The sequence below is a fragment of the Lepidochelys kempii genome, chromosome 15, assembly GCF_965140285.1.
Source record: "Lepidochelys kempii isolate rLepKem1 chromosome 15, rLepKem1.hap1, whole genome shotgun sequence".
Taxonomy (NCBI): Eukaryota; Metazoa; Chordata; order Testudines; family Cheloniidae; genus Lepidochelys; species Lepidochelys kempii.
Genome location: NC_136394.1, coordinates 8,279,251 through 8,302,142, shown reverse-complemented (window position 1 = coordinate 8,302,142; position 22,892 = coordinate 8,279,251). Strand labels below are relative to the sequence as shown.

Genomic DNA, 22,892 nt, shown 5'->3' with positions numbered 1-22,892 from the left:
AGTATTGAATCAAGTTCTGAAGCTCCCATCTACTTCAGTGGAGCACCCAAAGGGATACTACTCAAAGAAGGAGAAATTTGCTCACCTTTTGCAGTAACTGGAGTTCTTTGAGATGTGTGTCACTATGGGTGCTTTACTACTTGCCCTCTTTCCTTTCTGCTTTGGAGTTGCATCTTGTAGGACTTTGCGGTAAAGAAGGAACTGAGGGTGGTTCGCTTGTGCAGCTCTACTTGGTATGTGGCATGAGGATGCCTGGAGCTCATGAATGGGCTGAATGGTCATTGCTACCAAAAATCTCTGATCAACGGCTCATGGGATGCATTCACACCTGAAGTGGAAGACCCAAAAGGACAGACATCTCAAAGACCTCCAGTTACTGCGCATGGTGAGTAACCTCTCCTCCTTATTAATTGGATTAGAAGGATGACCGTATTGTGAGATGAATCTTCCACAGGAAGGAGGAAGAAGAAAATCTAGACGATGGGCAATATGGATTTCCACTTGCATATAGAACACACATGCATGCACATATCTAATTAAAACAAGAAATGTTTCATATCATTTTCTCTAAGAACAAATCACAATTACTGGAGGATAGAATGGAAATACTTATTGTCCTATCCAACTCTTAGAAAAAGAAAATCAGAACTTAATTTAGAAATACCAGAGATGTTGCCTAAAATGTGACAGATCTTACTTACTACTGAAGTGTGGTACAATAGTGGCAAAATGGGATTAGATGTTTTCTTGGATATTCTCAGTTCCAACTTGGCATGTAACAGAGTAAGATGCAACGATGATGCACTGTAGTCACTTAGGATGTTTCACTGAACTATTTACTGTTACACACTCAGACTTAATTAAAAAGATGTCCTCAGGGTGCCGTTCCTAGGTACTGTCCTTATAGGATTTCTTCTTCCTGTTGCTGTGTCCTAGCCCAGGTAAGAAATTGCTGCATTTATCCCAAGTGCACAGTTTAAGCGTAGACTCAGGTATTAACAGTACATATTTCAATATTGTGAAAAATGAAGGTTAACTAGGTGATCCTTGGGAGAGGTGACTTTGTTGCAAATATAAATGAGAGGACTATAAGAACTGAGTAAACCAGGCATAGATAATGTGCAAGCTTCTTACTCAGTGCTGTTTACTACTACAGCTTAATCTTGACCTGCAGAAGCCTTGTTGTTCTAATCCTCTGTTTCTCAATGTGGGTGGGGGTGAGTATGTTAGTTTTGTGAGGGTCATGATGCATAATCTGTATTTTGAAACAAGATGAGATTTTAATGCAAATTATAGGCTCTGATAATTAATTTCACTATCCATTTGGCTTCATCTTTCAGTCAAATATTAATACATCTCCATTTATTCTTATTTGTAGTGGAAGTAAGTATAACATATTTGTAATGGGATTTGTCTCCTTTTTCTATTATATTTTGATGTTTCCTTGGATGATTTGGGGTATAAATTATGATGTAATTAACATGCTGCGGTACTGCAGTATTTCACTTGTAGGTTATGTTTTCTTCATTATGGCCTTTGTATTGATCATATTATATAGTCTATATTTGGTAATTTGTCATTCTACCTTAATGTAGTAATAATGGGATTAGAAAGTTTATTTGACATGTAATTTACTAATTCAAGATTATAAAAATGCATTTAATGCTTCCAATTTGAAAGGTTGTTTCCCCTCTGTGGAGACAAAATTTAGTTTCCTTGAGTTGGGAATAAACTGGTCTATCCTCGTCCAATATTCAGTAACAAGAGGCCAAAAAATACATGTATGGACCAATGACATCATTGTCTTGTTTAAATGAACACTGTATGCCATTTTGTTCCAAGACTGGGTTGTAGTGGTTTTATTTAGTGGAATGTTTGAGATTGTTCTGAATAATAGCCTGGATGTTTTTGTTTTTAGAGCAGTTTTTTAAACACTGTAGCTTTGTCAATAGTGTAATATTCTCAAGAAAATCCAATGCAATCCGGTAGAACAGATGGACTATTTAATAAACTGTTGACTAAATCTCTGTACTTATGTTAGAAGCTATTTTAAACACATTGCCTGCAAATCTTTTTCTTTCTTTCTTTCTTTCTTTCTTTCTTTCTTTCTTTCTTTCTTTCTTTCTTTCTTTCTTTCTTTCTTTCTTTCTTTCTTTCTTTCTTTCTTTCTTTCTTTCAGTGTTGCTCTGTTTTAGAGAGCACACTGTTTCTGTTGTTGACAGTATGTTTTATATTAGTTGTACTCTACCATGACTGTGATCAACTATTGAAAGAGTGTAGTTTTATTTATTTTTTTCATCTGATTGTGCCAAGCAAAGCTAGTTTTGTGATGGTCTTTGTTTAAAGAACCGTACAGTCAGTTTCCCTGAGGTAAACTGAAACCTTTAAAATTAGAGCTTGTCTACACGGGAAGTGTAATTCACAGTGAATTAAGATAAAGCGAACAAAGTCCACTTAACTTCTGAATGATAGGGTCCCACACAGGAGTTTTTTAACTAATGCATTTTAAATTCAATTTGGCTTAAATTTCTGTTTAGACAAGTCTCTAGTCTGTCTTAGTAAACAATCAATTTACTGAATATTAGTATGGCTTTATTTAAACTTTGTTTTAATTTAGTCTGTGAATGTAAATTTTTATCATCATTCGTGCTGCAATCATTCATTTTTCCTCCTATATAGAACAAATATATTCAGCTTTTGACTCAGTATGAAACCCTTTGGCTGACCTTTAAAACTAAGAAACTTATTCTTCTTTCCCCTTTGGTATCGTGCTACTATCTGATATGAAAAAAAGAAGGGAAACAAAATGAAATACTTGCCAGACTATCAGAGTAATTAATAATGAGGATAAACTATCTAAGCAAGAGTGATGGGACTGGAGCTAAACTTAATCTTCTCTACAGTCTCCTTTTTTCTTTCATCATCTCCTCATCTTGAGCTAAGACTCAAAAACATTCTAAAGGGTAGATCAGGTCAGCGTTTGAAAAGTAGGAAACTACTTACACAGTGGAAGGCCATTAGTTTCTGTTGAATTTAAGATTTAATTTAAAAGAAAAAGTTTCTAGCCCTTAAGGTTTTGAAAATGAACTTTGAAATGTCAATCAGTGCAGTCCTGTTCTCCTGAGCCTGCAAGACACAGCTTCTATGAGAAGCAGCAGCAGGATAAAATTACCAGGACAAGAATAATGAATAATCTCTTTCTCACTTCCAAAAGTAGAAAGTTAGAGGATTTTCAGATTTATCAGATCAGATCTACTACCCAGAAGCTGACATGAAAGGTGAACCAGACCTAAGCAAAGCCCAGGTGTTGTACCCTTCATTTTCCCAGTGTTTGAAGGGCTGGGCTTTCCCCTTGGCTATTGTTTCTGGACCTTGCTTTTGAGCCTTTCAACCCAACCAGCTTTCAACTAGTAAGTTTAGTTCTTTAGCTAGTAGATGTTTGGTAAACTTTTCAAGCCTTGTGTCAGGTTCATCCAAAATACAATCAGCAAGGAAAGCAGATGTGATTTCAAGCAGTTTTAATTTACCATGAAAATAGTTCCTGTCTGTTTTATCATTTCTTACAAGTAGGTCTTTTCATAGACCAAAAGGGTTAATTTCTCCTAAGGTTAAATGCACCCATCAGATTTAATTCTTCCTTTGAAGGAAAGTGTTTTTTTTGTCTTAATCAGAGACTTTTGTAATACTGTAGTCTTCAGCAACTCCTTTAGTGGGCCCTCTGTTAAGTAATCATTTTCTTACAGTTCCCCACTGTATAATACAATCAAAGTATAGTAGATTAACTTTATTTTATTTTTTTAATTCTTCTTCAAGTGATGGTCCCTGTTGTATTCCACTGAGGGTTATTATGATGCAGTTTCAGACTTTCTCTGAAAAACTGTTTTATTCTTGTATATAGTTAGCGTTTTATTCTTGTATATAGTTAGCATTTTGTATATAGTTAGCTATATACTATATATATATACACACACACAATATATATACTATATATATTCTTGTATATAGTTAGTTAGTTATAGATAGCATTTTATTCTTGTATATAGTTAGCATTTTATTGTTTTTAGTAGTTTTTTAGTAGTAGCAGTAGTTTTCTTAGGATTTAAGGACTTTGGGATGCTGCTTTAGTGTTTTCCTAGCTAACCCCCTCCCTCACACCCATGCCTGGGTACTGGATTATGCTGGAGATGCTGGGATTCAAGATTTGCACTTCCTGCCCTCTCTTGTTTTCATCAGCAATGAGAAACAACTCTGCCTTTACTGCTTGGGGGAAGCCCATGTCATACCCAGGTGCAGTATTTTCATCTCCTTTCCTGCCCGCACTTCTGTGGCCATGGGGTAAGTCGCACCCTCTCCTGCAGAAGTCATGGAGTTCCCAGAAAGTCATGAACGTGATTTCCATGACCTCCATGATAGATGCGTAGCCTTAGCCATTAGTGCTTTCCACCCCCCACTCCTCTATGGAGGGGTATTCAGTTTTCACTCACTTGTTGACAGTGCGATTCTGGAAGGGCTTCAGGCTGACACATTCGCCTGTTCAACCCATCACTTCCCAGTGGGGCCACTTTTCTGCTAGCTATTACCTCTGTGAAAAGGGTGGGCAAACTGGGGACCATATGACAGATTCCCCTTTCACCACATTCCATAAGGACAAAGTTTCCCTGCATTTGCATCCCAAGTTTCTGCTGAAAGTGGTTTCCTGCTTTCACCTCAACCAACCCATAAACTTACCTGTCTTCTTTCCGAAGTCGCAGACGTCAGAGGAGGAACGGCACCGTCACTCCGTCAATGTCTGTAGGCCCCTGGCCTTTTACCTGCAGAGGACAAAGTCATTCAGGTAGTCTCCTAGACTATTTGTTGCTAGAGGAGACCATCACCACTCAGACGATGTTTAAGTGGGTTTTGGGGTGCATTACACTCTGTTATCAATTATTAGGATGGTCTCCTCCCCTTGGGGTACGCGCCCATTCGAAAATTGTGCAAGCATCAACTATCGCCGTGCTTCATGATGTACTGCTCATGGACACGTGTCAGGCAGCCTTGTGGAGTTCGGTACACACCTTGTCTTCCCATTATGCCCTGGTGCAAGACTCTGTGATGGATGCTTCATTTCGTGTAGCTGTCCTCTGTTCCACAATTCCATCATCTTCCTCATATCTTCCTCCTGACTAGGTATTGCTTGTCAGTCACCCTCAGTGGAATACAAAAAGGGACCTCACTCGAAGAAGAAGAAGAAGAGATGATTCTTACCTGTAACTGGAAGTTCTTTGAGATGTGTGTCTACCCTATCTGTATTCCAGTCCCACCCCCTTTCCCCTCTGCTGCGGATCTGATTGATTTGTGGTGGAGAGGGAACTGGGGAGGTGGTCAGGCTGCCCCACCCTTTATCGCCTCGGTCGAAACCATGAGGTGGATCAAGGGTGCATGCGCAGATCAACGGACACTACTTTAAAAGCTCCAGCTCCGGGCACATGTGCACAACCCTGAGTGGAATACAGATAGGGACCACACCTCTCTATGAACCTCCAGTTACAGGTAAGTAACCCCCTTTTCTGTACTTTCTCCCACGTACTATATTATATAATAGTTCCAAAGAATCTTCACGTTGTATTGTTTGAGGCTGCTGCTGAAAATGCTGTAGCTAAACTTCCTTGTATATGTACTGCTGAAACGTGCAGAAGCAGAATAGTATTTGCACTGCATAACTTAGTTACTCTCCAGTTTATATTAGTATTGTTCAGTGGTGATCAAATGCTGACAAGTTAAATGCGCGTACAGCGTTTTTGTGTAGAAAACTAATACACATGTGCATAGTCCATATGACTTAAGGGGTTTGGTGGAGTAACTTTTTTACAAGAGCTCAGTAGAATTAAAAGAAGTGAGTTCACCTTGTAGGGTAGGAAAAACCCATGAAGGGCTGATAGATTTTTAAGTGGCATGAATAGCAAATATGTCTTTCCATCTGTTTATAAATGTCAGTCTAAATACCCTTGGGAAAAAAAAATAAAACTGTTAAATGTACCTAAAGCATGGCAGGGCAGTTTTTTCAAATGTAGGTTAAATGCCTAAAGTTAAATGCCTAAATCCGTCCGTCACCTAAGTAAGCAGTCTGATTTTTAGAAGTACAGAACATCCTCAACTGCCATTTAAATTATAATTTTTACTGATGTTATTCTTTTTCTATCCACTTTGCTTCTAAAACCACTTTGTCTAAGGTAGTATAGTGTAGAGGCCTCATGGTAACATAACAATTAGTACTGATTGCCTCTCTCTCTCTCTCTGTGTTTGCTTTTAAAAAGGCAAAACAGTTTTTGCTATAAACTATAATGTCACAGTTGAATTTCTGATAGCTCATGGCTGGCTAGGGCTAGAAAACAAAAGGGTTATGTCACTGGCTACTTCAGCCTCCATCTCTCCAATTACAGTAATATGTAGCAGTTATATAGTGTATTTCATGTCCAAAGCACTTTATAGCTATTATTTAATTAACCCTTACCACGCCCATATGAGTTTGGTATGTGATTTGAACACATCCAGTGTTATAAAGAAATCACTTGGGATCTTGAAACCAAAAAGTTTTGCACAAGTATGGAATCAAGAATTAAGTCTGTGTACAGAGTTGACCACGGGGGATAAAGATGAGAGATTGAAGGTAAAGCTTTATTGCTATCTGAGGGAAAAGGATGAGAAATGAATAAGACTCTATTGCCAGGAATAATGCCTGACTCTGGAACAGTTGATAAGTGGTTGATGAGTAGTATGACCCTTCACAGAACGAGACTGTAGAGAGAGGGTGTTTTTTTTTTTTAAATCTGAAACTAAAAAGTAGAAAAGGAGGGGATAGATACATTATGAATCAAAGAACTTTTTGGCATCCATGTATAACTTAGGAGACATAACAGATTCCCTAATTAGAAACATAATTGTTTATGGGATACCTGATTCCAGTTTACAAGAGAGATTGTTGAGAAAAACAGATTTAACCCCAGAGAAATATATCCAAATAGCAAGGACAGCTGAATTTTCCGGGGAAAGAATGAAAACAATGACAGCTGCTCATACAGAACAAGTACAAAGGCTGCTGTTAAAGGAACCCAGGAAGCAGTTAAGAGTTGCCAAGGTAGGCAAACCTCACATTACCACAAAGGATTCAGAACCTGTGGGTGCTGTGCACATGTGAGCAGGTCAGGGTCCAGAATAGGACTCTGTCAGGAATTCTGGGATTTGAAAACTGTCTCCTGCCCCTGCTATGTCCCATTCAGTGCTGCCTTTTCTGCCTTGGAGAGAGGCTCATATCTCTGCCAAGTACAGTATCTGTTGCCCAGCCCCACCCTGAGGAGAGAATAGCATTCTGACTGAGGAAATACCTCATGGAGGGGAGGGAACCATGAGACCCCAGTCAGATCCAGGCCAGGGAGTCTGCCTCCTCTACATCATCTGGAGACCCCAAGCAGTGCCCCTCTGAGCGTGAGCTCTCAAGCAAAGCCTGTGTCAAGGTTCCTCCCCCACTCTGAACTCTAGGGTACAGATGTGGGGACCTGCATGAAAACCTCCTAAGCTTACTTTCACCAGCTTAGGTTAAAACTTCCCCAAGGTACAAATTAATTTTATCCTTTGTCCCTGGATCTCCACTGCCACCACCAAACTCTAACTGGGTTTACTGGGAATCATAGTTTGGACACGTCTTTCCCCCCAAAATCCTCCCAACCCTTGCACCCCACTTCCTGGGAAAGGTTTGGTAAAAATCCTCACCAATTTGCATAGGTGACCACAGACCCAAACCCTTGGATCTGAGAACAATGAAAAAGCATTCAGTTTTCTTACAAGAAGACTTTTAATAGAAGGAAAGAAATCACCTCTGTAAAATCAGGATGGTAGATACCTTACAGGGTAATTAGATTCAAAACATAGAGAATCCCTCTAGGCAAAACCTTAAGTTACAAAAAAGACACACAGACAGGAATAGTCATTCTATTCAGCACAGTTCTTTTCTCAGCCATTTAAAGAAATCCTAATCTAACACATACCTAGCTAGATTACTTACTAAAGTTATCCTCCCCTGGGATAGTGCTTGGGGTGTGCTATAGACCGCCGGGATCTAATTTGGATATGGATAGAGCCCTTTTTAATGTTTTTAATAAAGTAAATACTAATGGAAACTGTGTGATCATGGGAGACTTTAACTTCCCAGATATAGACTGGAGGACGAGTGCTAGTAATAATAATAGGGCTCAGATTTTCCTAGATGCGATAGCTGATGGATTCCTTCATCAAGTAGTTGCTGAACCAACTAGAGGGGATGCCATTTTAGATTTGGTCTTGGTGAGTAATGAGGACCTCATAGAGGAAATGGTTGTAGGGGATAATCTTGGCTCAAGTGATCATGAGCTAATTCAGTTCAAACTGAATGGAAGGATTAACAAAAATAAATCTGCAACTAGGGTTTTTGATTTCAAAAGGGCTGACTTTCAAAAATTAAGGAAATTAGTTAGGGAAGTGGATTGGACTGAAGAATTTATGGGTTTAAAGGTAGAGGAGGCCTGGGATTATTTTAAATTAAAGCTGCAGAAGCTATCGGAAGCCTGCATCCCAAGAAAGGGGAAAAAATTCATAGGCAGGAGTTGTAGACCAAGCTGGATGAGCAAGCATCTTAGAGAGGTAATTAAGAAAAAGCAGAAAGCATATAGGGAGTGGAAGAAGGGAGGGATCAGTAAGGAAAGCTACCTTATTGAGGTCAGAATATGTAGGGATAAAGTGAGACAGGCTAAAAGTCAAGTAGAGTTGGACCTTGCAAAGGGAATTAAAACCAATAGTAAAAGGTTCTATAGTCATACAAATAGGAAGAAAACAAAGAAAGAAGAAGTGGGACCGCTAAAAACTGAGGATGGAGTGGAGGTCAAGGATAATCTAGGCATGGCCCAATATCTAAACAAATACTTTGCCTCAGTCTTTAATAAGACTAAAGAGGATCTTAGGGATAATGGTAGCATGATAAATGGGAATGAGGATATGGAGGTAGACATCACCATATCTGAGGTAGAAGCGAAACTCAAACAGCTTAATGGGACTAAATCGGGGGGCCCAGATAATCTTCATCCAAGAATATTAAAAGAATTGGCACAAGAAATTGCAAGCCCATTAGCAAGAATTTTTAATGAATCTGTAAACTCAGGGGTTGTACCGTATGATTGGAGAATTGCTAACATAGTTCCTATTTTTAAGAAAGGGAAAAAAAGTGATCCAAGTAATTATAGGCCTGTTAGTTTGACATCTGTAGTATGCAAGGTCTTGGAAAAATTTTTGAAGGAGAAGGTAGTTAAGGACATTGAAGTCAATGGTAAATGGGACAAAATACAACATGGTTTTACAAAAGGTAGATCGTGCCAAACCAACCTGATCTCCTTCTTTGAGAGAGTAACAGATTTTTTAGATAAAGGAAACGCAGTGGATCTAATTTACTTAGATTTTAGTAAGGCGTTTCATACTGTGCCACATGGGGAATTATTAGTAAAATTGGATAAGATGGGCATCAATAGGAAAATTGAAAGGTGGATAGGAAATTGGTTGAAGGGGAGACTACAACGGGTCCTACTGAAAGGTGAACTGTCAAGTTGGAGGGAGGTTACCAGTGGAGTTCCTCAAGGATCAGTTTTGGGACCAATCTTATTTAATCTTTTTATTACTGACCTGGGCACAAAAAGTGGGAGTGTGCTAATAAAGTTTGCAGATGATACAAAGCTGGGAGGTATTGCTAATTTAGAGAAGGACAGGGATACCCTACAGGAGGATCTGGATGACCTTGTAAACTGGAGTAATAGGAATAGGATGAAATTTAATAGTGAGAAGTGTAAGGTCATGCATTTAGGGATTAATAACAAGAATTTTAGTTATAAGCTAGGGACGCATCAACTAGAAGTAACGGAGGAGGAAAAGGACCTTGGAGTATTGGTTGATCATAGGATGACTATGAGCTGCCAATGTGATATGGCTGTGAAAAAAGCTAATGTCGTCTTGGGATGCATCAGGAGAGGTATTTCCAGTAGGGATAAGGAGGTTTTAGTACCGTTATATAAGGCACTGGTGAGACCTCACCTGGAATACTGTGTGCAGTTCTGGTCTCCCATGTTTAAGAAGGATGAATTCAAACTGGAACAGGTACAGAGAAGGGCTACTAGGATGATCCGAGGAATGGAAAACTTGTCTTATGAAAGGAGACTCAGGGAGCTTGGCTTGTTTAGCCTAACTAAAAGAAGGTTGAGGGGAAATATGATTGCTCTCTATAAATATATCAGAGGGATAAATACCAGAGAGGGAGAGGAATTATTTAAACTCAGTACCAATGTGGACACAAGAACAAATGGATATAAACTGGCCACTAGGAAATTTAGATTAGAAATTAGACGAAGGTTTCTAACCATCAGAGGAGTGAAGTTTTGGAATAGCCTTCCGAGGGAAGTAGTGGGGGCAAAAGATCTATCTTGCTTTAAGATTAAACTCGATAAGCTTATGGAGGAGATGGTATGATGGGATAACATGGTTTTGGTAATTAAATATTCATGGTAAATAGGCCCAATGGCCTGTGATGGGTTTTTAGATGGGGTAAGATCCAAGTTACCCGGGAAAGAATTTTCTGTAGTATCTGGCTGATGAATCTTGCCCATATGCTTAGGGTTTAGCTGATCGCCATATTTGGGGTCGGGAAGGAATTTTCCTCCAGGGCAGATTGGAAGGCCCTGGAGGTTTTTCGCCTTCCTCTGTAGCATGGGGCACGGGTCACTTGCTGGAGGATTCTCTGCTCCTTGAGGTCTTCAAACTACAATTTGAGGACTTCAATAGCACAGATATAGGTGTGAGGTCTTTTTTAGGAGTGGTGGGTGAAATTCTGTGGCCTGCATTGTGCAGGAGGTCAGACTAGATGATCATAATAGTCCCTTCTGGCCTAAATATCTATGAATCTATGAATCATAGGCCCACAATATAATGGTAAAAGGGCAAAACAAAAAGAACAAAATCCCACCCTCCAAAAAACAGGCAAACAGTCTAACTACAGTGGAACATAGGTCATATAAAGTAGTTACAGACTCAGTACATTGGTGGAGTTGCAACTGCAGACAGTTGTGGAGTAGTGTCAGACAGATGGCATACCTGTATAGATGGGGCCAATCCCAGGACAAGAAAGACTTACACAGAGTTTCAGTCATCAGCTGGTCTGACATAGGAGAGTCAGAAGAAACAAGGCATATGAACAACACAGAGGACGAACAGGACTCCACCCAACAGAACGAAGGAAGCAGCAGTGTGGAAGCAAATCCCCCATCAGTAGCAATAATAGAAGCAAGAAGTGGGAGACATGTTCAGAGATACCAGTATACTGGAAGAAACCATGAGGCCTAACAGGCTGGTGGTAAAGGCCATGATCCTAAGGTAGGCTATGTGCTAGTAATTTCAGGCCCCAGTAAATCAGAAAATCCTTGCACAAAGGATAGTAACAACAAAAGTTGCTGAAAGATGTAGCAAACTTGAATGGAAGAGCACAGGTTGCAGATGGGGGAAGACTTTGGAGATAGGACCAGTAAGGCAATTTGTGTGCACACAGCAGGAAAGCTAGCTGCAGTTGCAGCACCTCTGCAAATAGTTCTCTTAATAAAGAGCCAATTTAAGTTTTAGGAAATAGAGCCCTCATGTTATTACACAATATGCGGTACATGAAACAACCTGAAACAATCTGTGGTGAAAAAGGTTGAATACGGTAAGTGTATATTTATATCTCTTTTTTTAACTGATTCATACTTGGTAGGAGAGCAATGAAGATATATTTGTGCTAGGTTCTTTTGATTTAAAAGTGGCAGCTATTTAAAATCTGCTGTGCTCTAATTTTGGGTCGTTAGATGTACACCCAGTAAAAATGAATTGTTGGCAGGCGGAATGAAGATGTGGAGGCCAAAGATAAAGAGATACAGTTTATTTGGTGGCTGCCAAAACAAAGTAATTTATTTTGTAGCTGATATCACCACATATGAGGGGTAGGTAAATATAGATATGAGGAAGATGGTCTCTTATGAAAACTCTGAAAATGAAACTCTGGGCCTCTGATATCTGCTTGGATTTGGCTCCCTGTCGAGCTCCTCTCCCCTCGCACAGAATAGCAGCATAACTATATTGTCAAGTGTATTAATGAGAATGTGTTGTTGACTTGTATGACCTGCAGAGTTGATGGGAGATGACACACAATGTTAAGGGTGATGGCTGCTGGCCCAACTGGCTGGCTGAAATATACTCAGACTGACAGCTCCTGATAATTGTCACACACATTTGGAGTTCAGTCCCTGTAGTGGAAAAATAGTTTAAACCTACACAGTGGCTGAATTGCATTGTTTAACTCATTTGAGTAGGTTACATTTCAGAAATTTTTACAGATATGCTATATAAAAGATTCTTGAGATACAAGTTAGTATCCTATAAATATTTTCTTTCTTACTATAAGGCAATACAGTTGAAAAGAGTTTGCAAAGATTTATTGTTCTATAAAATAGTGGGTATTCTCTTCTGTGGCTTTGCTCATTGTTTGCGTGTAAGCTAAGCACTCACTAAACTAGCACCTGATCTTTTCTAGTATGGGTTCATGGTTGATTTTTTTTTTTTTCTTTTTTTGAAGCACTTGAAGTCCCATCTCTTGGACAGACTCCCTGTGTGACCTTGGGCAAAATGAGGTTAACAGTACTGAGGGCCGTTTAGTGTGCAGCAAGCTGGTGTGTAAATTTACAGCATACTAGCTTTGCTGTGCAGTTGCTGATCGTGTGGGTCTTGACACCACATACTTAAAATTCCATAGTGCACTTTGATGTAGACCAAAGCGCAGTCCGGAACTTTTAGTGCATGGTAGTAAAGTGCACATGGCCAGTTAGTGCATAGCAGGTTAGTGCACTGTAGATTTATACCCCAGCTTGCCACTCACTAACTGACCATGTCAACAAACCTTAATTTTCTCATATCCTTTGTTTGTCTTATCAATTTATATTGTAAGGTCTTCGGGGCAGTTACTATCCGTTTGCACAGTTCTTAGCACAATGAGGCCCTGGTGTTAATTGAATCCTCCAGGTTCTACTGGTGTATCAATAATTGATGCTAATAAAGTAGTCAAAAATTACCCTCTAGAATTTTGCTGTGATAAAGAAACTAATCGTCCAAGAGACACTAGAACAACTCTGATAATATTAAAACATGTCATGATAATAAAATAAATTGTTGGAGCTGAATTCTGTTCTTAGATACTCCAGATGCGCATCAGTGTAACTCCATTGATTTCCAGGTAATAATTTCTGATTTACATTATTGTACTTGAGAGCAGAATTTGGATATATATAAAAGATTGCGACATAATGAAATAACACATGTACATACCGATATTTGCATGGTTTATTTTTCTTTTTTAAAGATGTGGGTTTTACTGGTGATTTCCTCTCTACCCTCCACTTTTAAAGGCAAGATACAGCAGACAGGAGCACATTTATGTGGCTCAAGTAGTAAGTAGCAGTGTGTTCGGGGATTTTATGTTCCTGGAGGTGTAGTTTACCATGGAATTCACATGCTATTCAGTTCAACATATTTAGTCATACTGGCCTACATAACAGGAGAAGTCTTGAGGTTTTATTTAATATGTGTAAAATGCTTTGAAGATGAAAAGCGCTGTCCTGAGGTTGGGGGTTCCACGACCACCACTCCCAAGAGAAGGAGGCGAGTGGTGGTGGTCGGGGACTCTCTCCTCAGGGGGACTGAGTCATCTATCTGCTGTCCTGACCCGGAAAAAAGAGAAGTCTGCTGCTTGCCAGGGGCTAAGATTCGCGATGTGATGCAGAGACTGGCGAGACTCATCAAGCCCTCGGATCACTACCCCTTCCTGCTTCTTCACGTGGGCACCAATGATACTGCCAAGAATGACCTTGAGCGGATCACTGTGGACTACGTGGCTCTGGGAAGAAGGATAAAGGAGTTTGAGGCGCAAGTGGTGTTCTCGTCCATCCTCCCCGTGGAAGGAAAAGGCTGTGGTAGGGACCGTCGAATCGTGGAAGTCAACGAATGGCTACGCAGGTGGTGTCGGAGAGAAGGCTTTGGATTCTTTGACCATGGGATGGTGTTCTATGAAGGAGGAGTGCTGGGCAGAGACGGGCTCCACCTAACGAAGAGAGGAAAGAGCATCTTTGCAAGCAGGCTGGCTAACCTAGTGAGGAGGGCTTTAAACTAGGTTCACCGGGGGAAGGAGACCAAAGCCCTGAGGTAAGTGGGCAAGCAGGATACCGGGAGGAAGCACAGGCAGGAATGTCTGTGAGGGGAGGGCTCCTACCTCATACTGAGAATGGGGGGCGATCAGCAGGTTATCTCAAGTGCCTATATACAAATGCACAAAGCCTTGGAAACAAGCAGGGAGAACTGGAGGTCCTGGTGAAGTCAAGGAATTATGACATGATTGAAATAACAGAGACTTGGTGGGATAACTCACATGACTGGTGTACTGTCATGGATGGTTATAAACTGTTCAGGAAGGACATGCAGGGCAGAAAAGGTGGGGGAGTAGCACTGTATGTAAGGGAGCAGTATGACTGCTCAGAGCTCCGGTACGAAACTGCAGAAAAACCTGAGAGTCTCTGGATTAAGTTTAGAAGTGTGAGCAACAAGAGTGATGTAGTGGTGGGAGTCTGCTATAGACCACCGGACCAGGTGGATGAGGCTTTCTTCCGGCAACTCGCAGAAGCTACTAGATCTCATGGTTCTCATGGGCGACTTTAATCATCCTGATATCTACTGGGAGAGCACTACAGCACTGCATAGACAATCCAGGAAGCTTTTGGAAAATGTAGGGGACAATTTCCTGGTGCAAGTGCTGGAGGAGCAAACTAGGGGGAGAACTTTTCTTGACATGCTGCTCACAAACCAGGAAGAATTAGTAGGGGAAGCAAAAGTGGATGGGAATCTGGGAGACAGTGACCATGAGCTGGTCGAGTTCAGGATCCTGACACAGGGAAGAAAGGTAACCAGCAGAATATGGACCCTGGATTTCAGGAAAGCAGACTTCGACTCCCTCAGGGAACTGATGGGTAGGATCCCCTGGGAGAATAACATGAGGGGGAAAGGAGTCCAGGAGAGCTGGCTGTATTTCAAAGAATCCCTATTGAGGTTACAGGGACAAACCATCCCGATGTGTCGAAAGAATAGTAAATATGGCAGGCGACCAGCTTGGCTTAACAGTGAAATCCTTGCGGATCTTAAACATAAAAAAGAAGCTTACAAGAAGTGGAAGATTGGACAAATGACCAGGGAAGAGTACAAAAATATTCCTCAGGCATGTAGAATGAAATCAGGAGGGCCAAATCGCACCTGGAGCTGCAGCTAGCAAGAGATATTAAGAGTAACAAGAAGGGTTTCTTCAGGTATGTTGGCAACAAGAAGAAAGCCATGGAAAGTGTTGGCCCCTTACTGAATGAGGGAGGCAACCTAGTGACAGAGGATGTGGAAAAAGCTAATGTACTCAATGCTTTTTTTCCCTCTGTCCTCACGAACAAGGTCAGCTCCCAGACTGCTGCGCTGGGCAGCACAGCATGGGGAGTAGGTGGCCAGCCCTCTGTGGAGAAAGAAGTGGTTCGGGACTATTTAGAAAAGTTGGACGTGCACAAGTCCACGGGGCCGGATGCGTTGCATCCGAGAGTGCTAAAGGAGTTGGCGGCTGTGATTGCAGAGCCATTGGCCATTATCTTTGAAAACTCATGGCGATCGGGGAAGTCCCGGATGACTGGAAAAAGGCTAATGTAGTGCCCATCTTTAAAAAAGTGAAGAAGGAGGATTCTGGGAACTACAGGCCAGTCAGCCTCACCTCAGTCCCCGGAAAAATCATGGAACAGGTCCTCAAGGAATCAATCCTGAAGCACTTACACAAGAGGAAAGTGATCAGGAACAGTCAGCATGGATTCACCAAGGGAAGGTCATGCCTGACTAATCTAATCACCTTCTATGATGAGATTACTGGTTCTGTGGATGAAGGGAAAGCAGTGGATGTATTGTTTCTTGACTTTAGCAAAGCTTTTGACATGGTCTCCCACAGTATTCTTGCCAGCAAGTTAAAGAAGTATGGGCTGGATGAATGCACTGTAAGGTGGGTAGAAAGTTGGCTAGATTGTCGGGCTCAACGGGTAGTGATCAATGGCTCCATGTCTAGTTGGCAGCAAGTATCAAGTGGAGAGCCCCAAGGGTCGGTCCTGGGCCGGTTTTGTTCAATATCTTCATAAATGATCTGGAGGATGGTGTGGATTGCAGTCTCAGCAAATTTGCGGATGATACTAAACTGGGAGGAGTGGTAGATATGGTGGCAGGTAGGGTTAGGATACAGAGGGACCTAGACAAATTGGAGGATTGGGCCAAAAGAAATCTGATGATAACAGGATAAGTGCAGAGTCCTGCACTTAGGACGGAAGAATCCAATGCACCGCTACAGATTAGGGACCGAATGGCTAGACAGCAGTTCTGTGGAAAAGGACCTAGGGGTGACAGTGGACGAGAAGCTGGATCTGAGTCAACAGTGTGCCCTTGTTGCCAAGAAGGCCAATGGCATTTTGGGATGTATATGTAGGGGCATAGCCAGCAGATCGAGGGACGTGATCGTTCCCCTCTATTTGACATTGGTGAGGCCTCATCTGGAGTACTGTGTCCAGTTTTGGGCCCCATACTACAAGAAGGATGTGGAAAAATTGGAGAGAGTCCAGCGAAGGGCAACAAAAATGATTGGGGGTCTGGAACAGATGACTTATGAAGAGAGGCTGAGGGAACTGAGATTGTTTAGTCTGCGGAAGAGAAGAATGAGGGGGGATTTGATAGCTGCTTTCAACTACCTGAGAGGTGGTTCCAAAGAGGATGGTTCTAGACTGTTCTCAGTGGTAGAAGATGACAGGACAAGGAGTAATGGTCTCAAGTTCGAGTGGGGGAGGTTTAGGTTGGATATTAGGAAAAACTTTTTCACTAGGAGGGTGGTGAAACACTGGAATGTGTTACCTAGGGAGGTGGTAGAATCTCCTTTCTTAGAAGTTTTTAAGGTCAGGCTTGACAAAGCCATGGCTGGGATGCTTTAGTTGGGGATTGGTCCTGCTTTGAGCAGGGGGTTGGAGTAGATGACCTCCTGAGGTCCCTTCCAACCCTGATAGTCTATGATTCTATGATATAATTACTATGTATTAGTAGTATTAGTAATTCTCAAATAAACTCTGCAATTTAAGATCAATGTATAATACATGTAATCTAACTAAATTAATGTGCATCAGTTTATCAGTGGAGAGTACCAAAAATAATGAACTTTTGAATCTAACAGTCTTCTAAGTATTTTTTAACAGACACAATGAAGGTGTGATCTTATAGGATAGTATTTAGATGATCAGAATCAAATACTGCCTCTTTGATGTGCATTCAGTTTTCATTGGCTTTGTCTGCATTGAATAAATTTCGCAAAACATTTCTACCAATCCCACCACTGGTTCAGCTGCACTGGTTGAAGCCCTAGTACAGGCAAGCCAATAGTGGCTGGTGAATTTATACCTCCCTGTCGGTAAAACTCACTGTTTAGTAATATTGTTGAATAATACACGATATAATGCTAACATTCTTATTACAACAAATAGGATCAAGAACACATTTCAAAACAATGTAGGGCATACTTTCATGGTACTTGAAAGCGTTTAACTTTGTGTCTTACAATGCAGTGAAAGTATGCTGGTATCTGGTATAACTGCAGACCTTGTTTTGTGCATATGCACATGGAAGTAATGTGCTCTTAAAATATTGCCAAACATTTGTGGTTCTTTTTAAGGGTTTTAATGAGTTTCCACGGTATGCATCCGATGAAGTGAGCTGTAGCTCACGAAAGCTCATGCTCAAATAAATTGGTTAGTCTCTAAGGTGCCACAAGTACTCCTTTTCTTTTTGCGAATACAGACTAACACGACTGTTACTCTGAAACCTGTCATTAATGAGTTTTGTATTTCTGCTTCAAAGTTTTACCTATGTCCAAAATGGCTATTATCTCTCATTACTGTCAGCAAGATGGCTGACATGTCTCTTTAGCCCTTGCAGGAGAAAGTGAGTCTTGAGGAATGTGGTGTGATAGAGAGGAAGAATGTGATTGGGAGCAGATGATGAAGGGGGAAAGGAGGGAAAACAGCAGGGAGTAACCTGAAGGGAGAAACTGCAAGAGTAACTGCCTAGACTGTGTAGAAAGTGGGGAAGATAGAGGAGATAAATGTGGGTATATTGAATCCCCTCTGAGGAGCAAACAGGGAGGCCTACATTTTAGTGTGTGTATTGAATGTTGAACTTTGAACGTGAGATAATCATATATAAAATGGAGGTGGGCAGCTTCCCCGATATGTGAAAAGATCAGGAAGGTGATATGTGTGAGGAAGGGGACAGTGGTGGTGGCTGCTATATATATTGAGTTTTAAGACAAACTTTTAATTTTTGAGGTTTGACTCATGAGTTTTGAAAATTTGATACTGACAATGCTGGTTTTATCTACTAATGTAATAAACAATCGTTGCAGAACAAATTTTTGGAGGTTGGTGAATAATAAAAAAGGATAAAGTCTTTTGATGTTCAGTATTATAGCAGACCAGAGTGATCATAGAATCATAGAATATCAGGGTTGGAAGGGACCTCAGGAGGTCATCTACTCCAACCCCCTGCTCAAAGCAGGGCCAATCCCCAATTTTTGCCCCAGATCCCTAAATGGCCCCCTCAAGGATTGAATTCACAACCCTGGGTTTAGCAGGCCAATGCTCAAACCACTGAGCTATCCCTCCCCCCATAAAACATGAATAGAACTGGGGAAGTAAAACTGTTGCCCACTGTGGATGAAATCATCCACCTATATGTAGATGTCCTGAACCCGTCCAACATGATAATTTACATCATAGAATATCAGGGTAGGAAGGGACCTCAGGAGGTCATCTAGTCCAACACCCTGCTCAAAGCAGGACCAATTCCCAATTTTTGGCCTAAATGCCCCCCTCAAGGAATGAACTCACAACCCTGGGGTTAGCCGGCCAATGCTCAAACCACTGAGCTATCCTTTCCCCTACATATATATATTATATATAGTGGGCTAAGTACCGGATACTTTATCTTGGAACTCTGACTCTGACTAATTTGCTATATGATCTTGGGCAATCACTTAACTGCTGTTTGTTTTCCCATTTTTAAAATAGGAACAGTAATACTTCCCTTCTCTGTTCCCCACCTGCCTCACAGGAGTGTTAAAGGATTAAATTAGTTCATGTCTTGAAGATATCAAACATTATGTAAAAGGCTAAGTATGACTTTTTAAATGGTAAAAAAAAGTATGATTAGAAGTGAAAATCTTCCAGACTGAATTTATTTTTGAAAGATATAAACTTTTTGTAGGTTTCAGAGTAACAGCCGTGTTAGTCTGTATTCGCAAAAAGAAAAGGAGTACTTGTGGCACCTTAGAGACTAACCAATTTATTTGAGCATAAGCTTTCGTGAGCTACAGCTCACTTCATCGGATGCATACTGTGGAAACTGCAGAAGACATTATATACACAGAGACCATGACACAATACCTCCTCCCACCCCACTCCTGCTGGTAATAGCTTATCTAAAGTGATCACTCTCCTTACAATGTGTATGATAATCAAGTTGGACCATTTCCAGCACAAATCCAGGTGTTCTCACACTCCGCCCCCCCACACACAAACTCACTCTCCTGCTGGTAATAGCCCATCCAAAGTGACCACTCTCCCTACAATGTGCATGATAATCAAGGTGGGCCATTGTAATTTTTGGTGAATACTGGAATCACATCTGAAATCAAGTACTTTCACAAATTCGTAAAGCTCTGGTAATTTTAAGTCCTTTCACACTTCATAAGTCAAAACTCCCTCATCATTTTTAGACAGAAGTGATTGCTTAAAAAACACTTTATTGCTATGATATTTGTAGTGTTAAGCTATTTAATATTATTATCCTCTTTTTATATAAATGGCTCAATGCTGAAGTGAATCAAGTAGAATTCTTGCATACTGCATCATGGCACACTAAGCAGATTAAAGAAATTAATTTCCAGGAAAAAAGTAAATTAAAAAGTAAACAAAGTTTACTAAGCAGGAATAAGGATGCGTGTCCAATTACACACACTCAAAAGCTAGAAAATCAGAAACTCAGTCAGTCAGTCTTGCTACACAATATGAAGTTGTTGCAAAAATAACTACTAGGTGAACACCATTCTGTCAACAGTAAGCAAGCAGGTTTCCTATGCTGCCTACTAAGCTGTTTAAAAGAATCCTTGTTCATTTTCCCCATATCTCAAAAAATGTTTCTTTTTTTTTAAATACTGCTTTCATCTTGACTGGAAATCTAAAAAAAATATTGAAAAGTGCCCAAGGCACAGATTGTTATAATGTATCCAGCACCTTAAGATGCAAATAGATACCTAGTGGGATTTCTAAACACATCTAGATACCTAACTCCCTTTTATTTGAATTGGAGTTAGGCACCTGGGTGCTTTTTTGAAAATCCTTCTGGGTACGTAAATGTGCTCAAGCCACATATCATCAGTGTAGAAACAAACATGAATAAGAGGTGTTTTTTAGTATTATTATTATTATTATTATTTTATTTTATTTTATTACACTGTTCCTTTTAGTTTGGTACCTAAATACCCTAAATACAGATCTGGTTCCAAGTAACATAAGAGCCTAAATCCCATTTTCAAACGAGACTTAGGCACTAGGGGCCAGATTTTTTAAGGTAGTTAGGTGCCTAAATGCCTTTGAAAATTTGGCTCTTAGTATCCAAAGTCCTATTGACTTTCAGTAAGATTTAGGGCCTATGTGTTTTAGACACTTTTGAAAATGTTACCTCTAGTCTCTAATTTTCTTCCTTCCTCTGCTTTAAATAATATCTCTCTCTCTGAGATAGGTAGATATATATAGAGAGAGAAACACATACACTGTTTTTCTCTCTCAGTATATTCACATATAACAGTTTCCATTCACATGCTAGAGGCTGCAGCTGATGGGCAGAAATAGCTCAATTGATACACTGCTCTTCTCTGCTGCGTCGTACTGAAACAGCACTGGAACAGCTGTCATTGTTTTGCACAATTCTGTTTTTCCCGTAGAGCTGCCTGTGGCAATTCTGCTCATTCTTCATTACCCAGGGGCTTCACTAGCTATAAAATAAGTATCTGACTGCTTAGTAGTATAATGTACTTTATTTCCTAGAAAAGTAGAATAGTGGGGAACTTCTCTTTTGCTGACCATGAAAACCTGGCCCCATTGAGGCAGGCTCTTAACACTGTGGTCAGTAGGAATGTAATGGTGGTTTGTCTAGATCCCTGATAATACCTTGTAAAACATAGCGCTGGTCAGAAATAGTATTCAAGTACTGCAGATGTCACCAAACTCGATAGGAAAATTACTTATAACCCTCTTTTTTGTACTTGAAAGTCATGCCAACCACTTGGAATTCTCACTGAGCTTTGGATAAGGGGCCAGTCAGACAGACAGAAATACTTGTGGCACCTTAGAGACTAACCAATTGATTTGAGCATAAGCTTTTGTGAGCTACAGCTCACTTCATCGGATGCATACTGTGGAAAGTGTAGAAGATCTTTTTATATACACACAAAGCATGAAAAAATACCTCCTCCCACTTCACTCTCCTGCTGCTAATAGCTTATCTAAAGTGATCACTCTCCTTACAATGTGTATGATAATCAAGTTGGGCCATTTCCAGCACAAATCCAGGTTTTCTCACCCCCCCACCCCCCACAAACCCACTCTCCTGCTGGTAATAGCTTATCTAAAGTGACCACTCTCCTTACAATGTGTATGATAATCAAGGTGGGCCATTTTCAGCACAAATCCAGGGTTTAACAAGAACGTCTGAGGAGGGCAGGGGGGTAGGAAAAAACAAGGGGAAATAGGTTACCTTGCATAATGACTTAGCCACTCCCAGTCTCTATTCAAGCCTAAGTTAATTGTATCCAATTTGCAGATGAATTCCAATTCAACAGTTTCTCGCTGGAGTTTGGATTTGAAGGTTTTTTTTGTTGTAATATCACAACTTTCATGTCTGTAATTGCGTGAGCAGAGAGATTGAAGTGTTCTCCGACTGGTTTATTATGAATGTTATAATTCTTGACATCTGATTTGTGTCCATTTATTCTTTTACTTAGAGACTGTCCAGTTTGACTAATGTACATGGCAGAGGGGCATTGCTGGCACATATCATATTGGTGGATGTGCAGGTGAACGAGCCTCTGATAGTGTGGCTGATGTTATTAGGCCCTATGATGGTGTCCCCTGAATAGATATGTGGGCACAGTTGGCAACGGGCTTTGTTGCAAGGATAGGTTCTTGGGTTAGTGGTTCTGTTGTGCGGTATGTGGTTGCTGTTGAGTATTTGCTTCAGGTTGGGGGGCTGTCTGTAGGCAAGGACTGGCCTGTCTCCCAAGGTTTGTGAGTCATCCTTCAGGATAGGTTGTAGATCCTTAACAATGCGTTGGAGGGGTTTTAGTTGGGGGCTGAAAGTGACGGCTAGTGGCGTTCTGTTATTTTCTTTGTTAGGCCTGTCCTGTAGTAGGTGACTTCTGGGAACTCGTCTGGCTCTATCAGTCTGTTTCTTCTCTTCTGCAGGTGGGTATTATAGTTGTAAGAATGCTTGATAGATCTCTTGTAGGTGTTTGTCTCTGTCTGAGGGGTTGGAGCAAGTGCGGTTGTATCACAGAGCTTGGCAGTAGACAATGGATCGTGTGGTGTGGTCAGGGTGAAAGCTGGAGGCATGTAGGTAGGAATAGCGGTCAGTAGGTTTCCGGTATAGGGTGGTGTTTATGTGAGATC

General features: G+C 40.8%; 1 protein-coding gene across 4 annotated transcripts in view; it reads left to right on the top strand.

The window, feature by feature from the left end:
* Positions 1-22,892, top strand: part of MED13L (mediator complex subunit 13L) — a 442,118-nt gene that overhangs the window by 246,148 nt on the left and 173,078 nt on the right. The gene's annotated exons all lie outside the window — the stretch shown is intronic.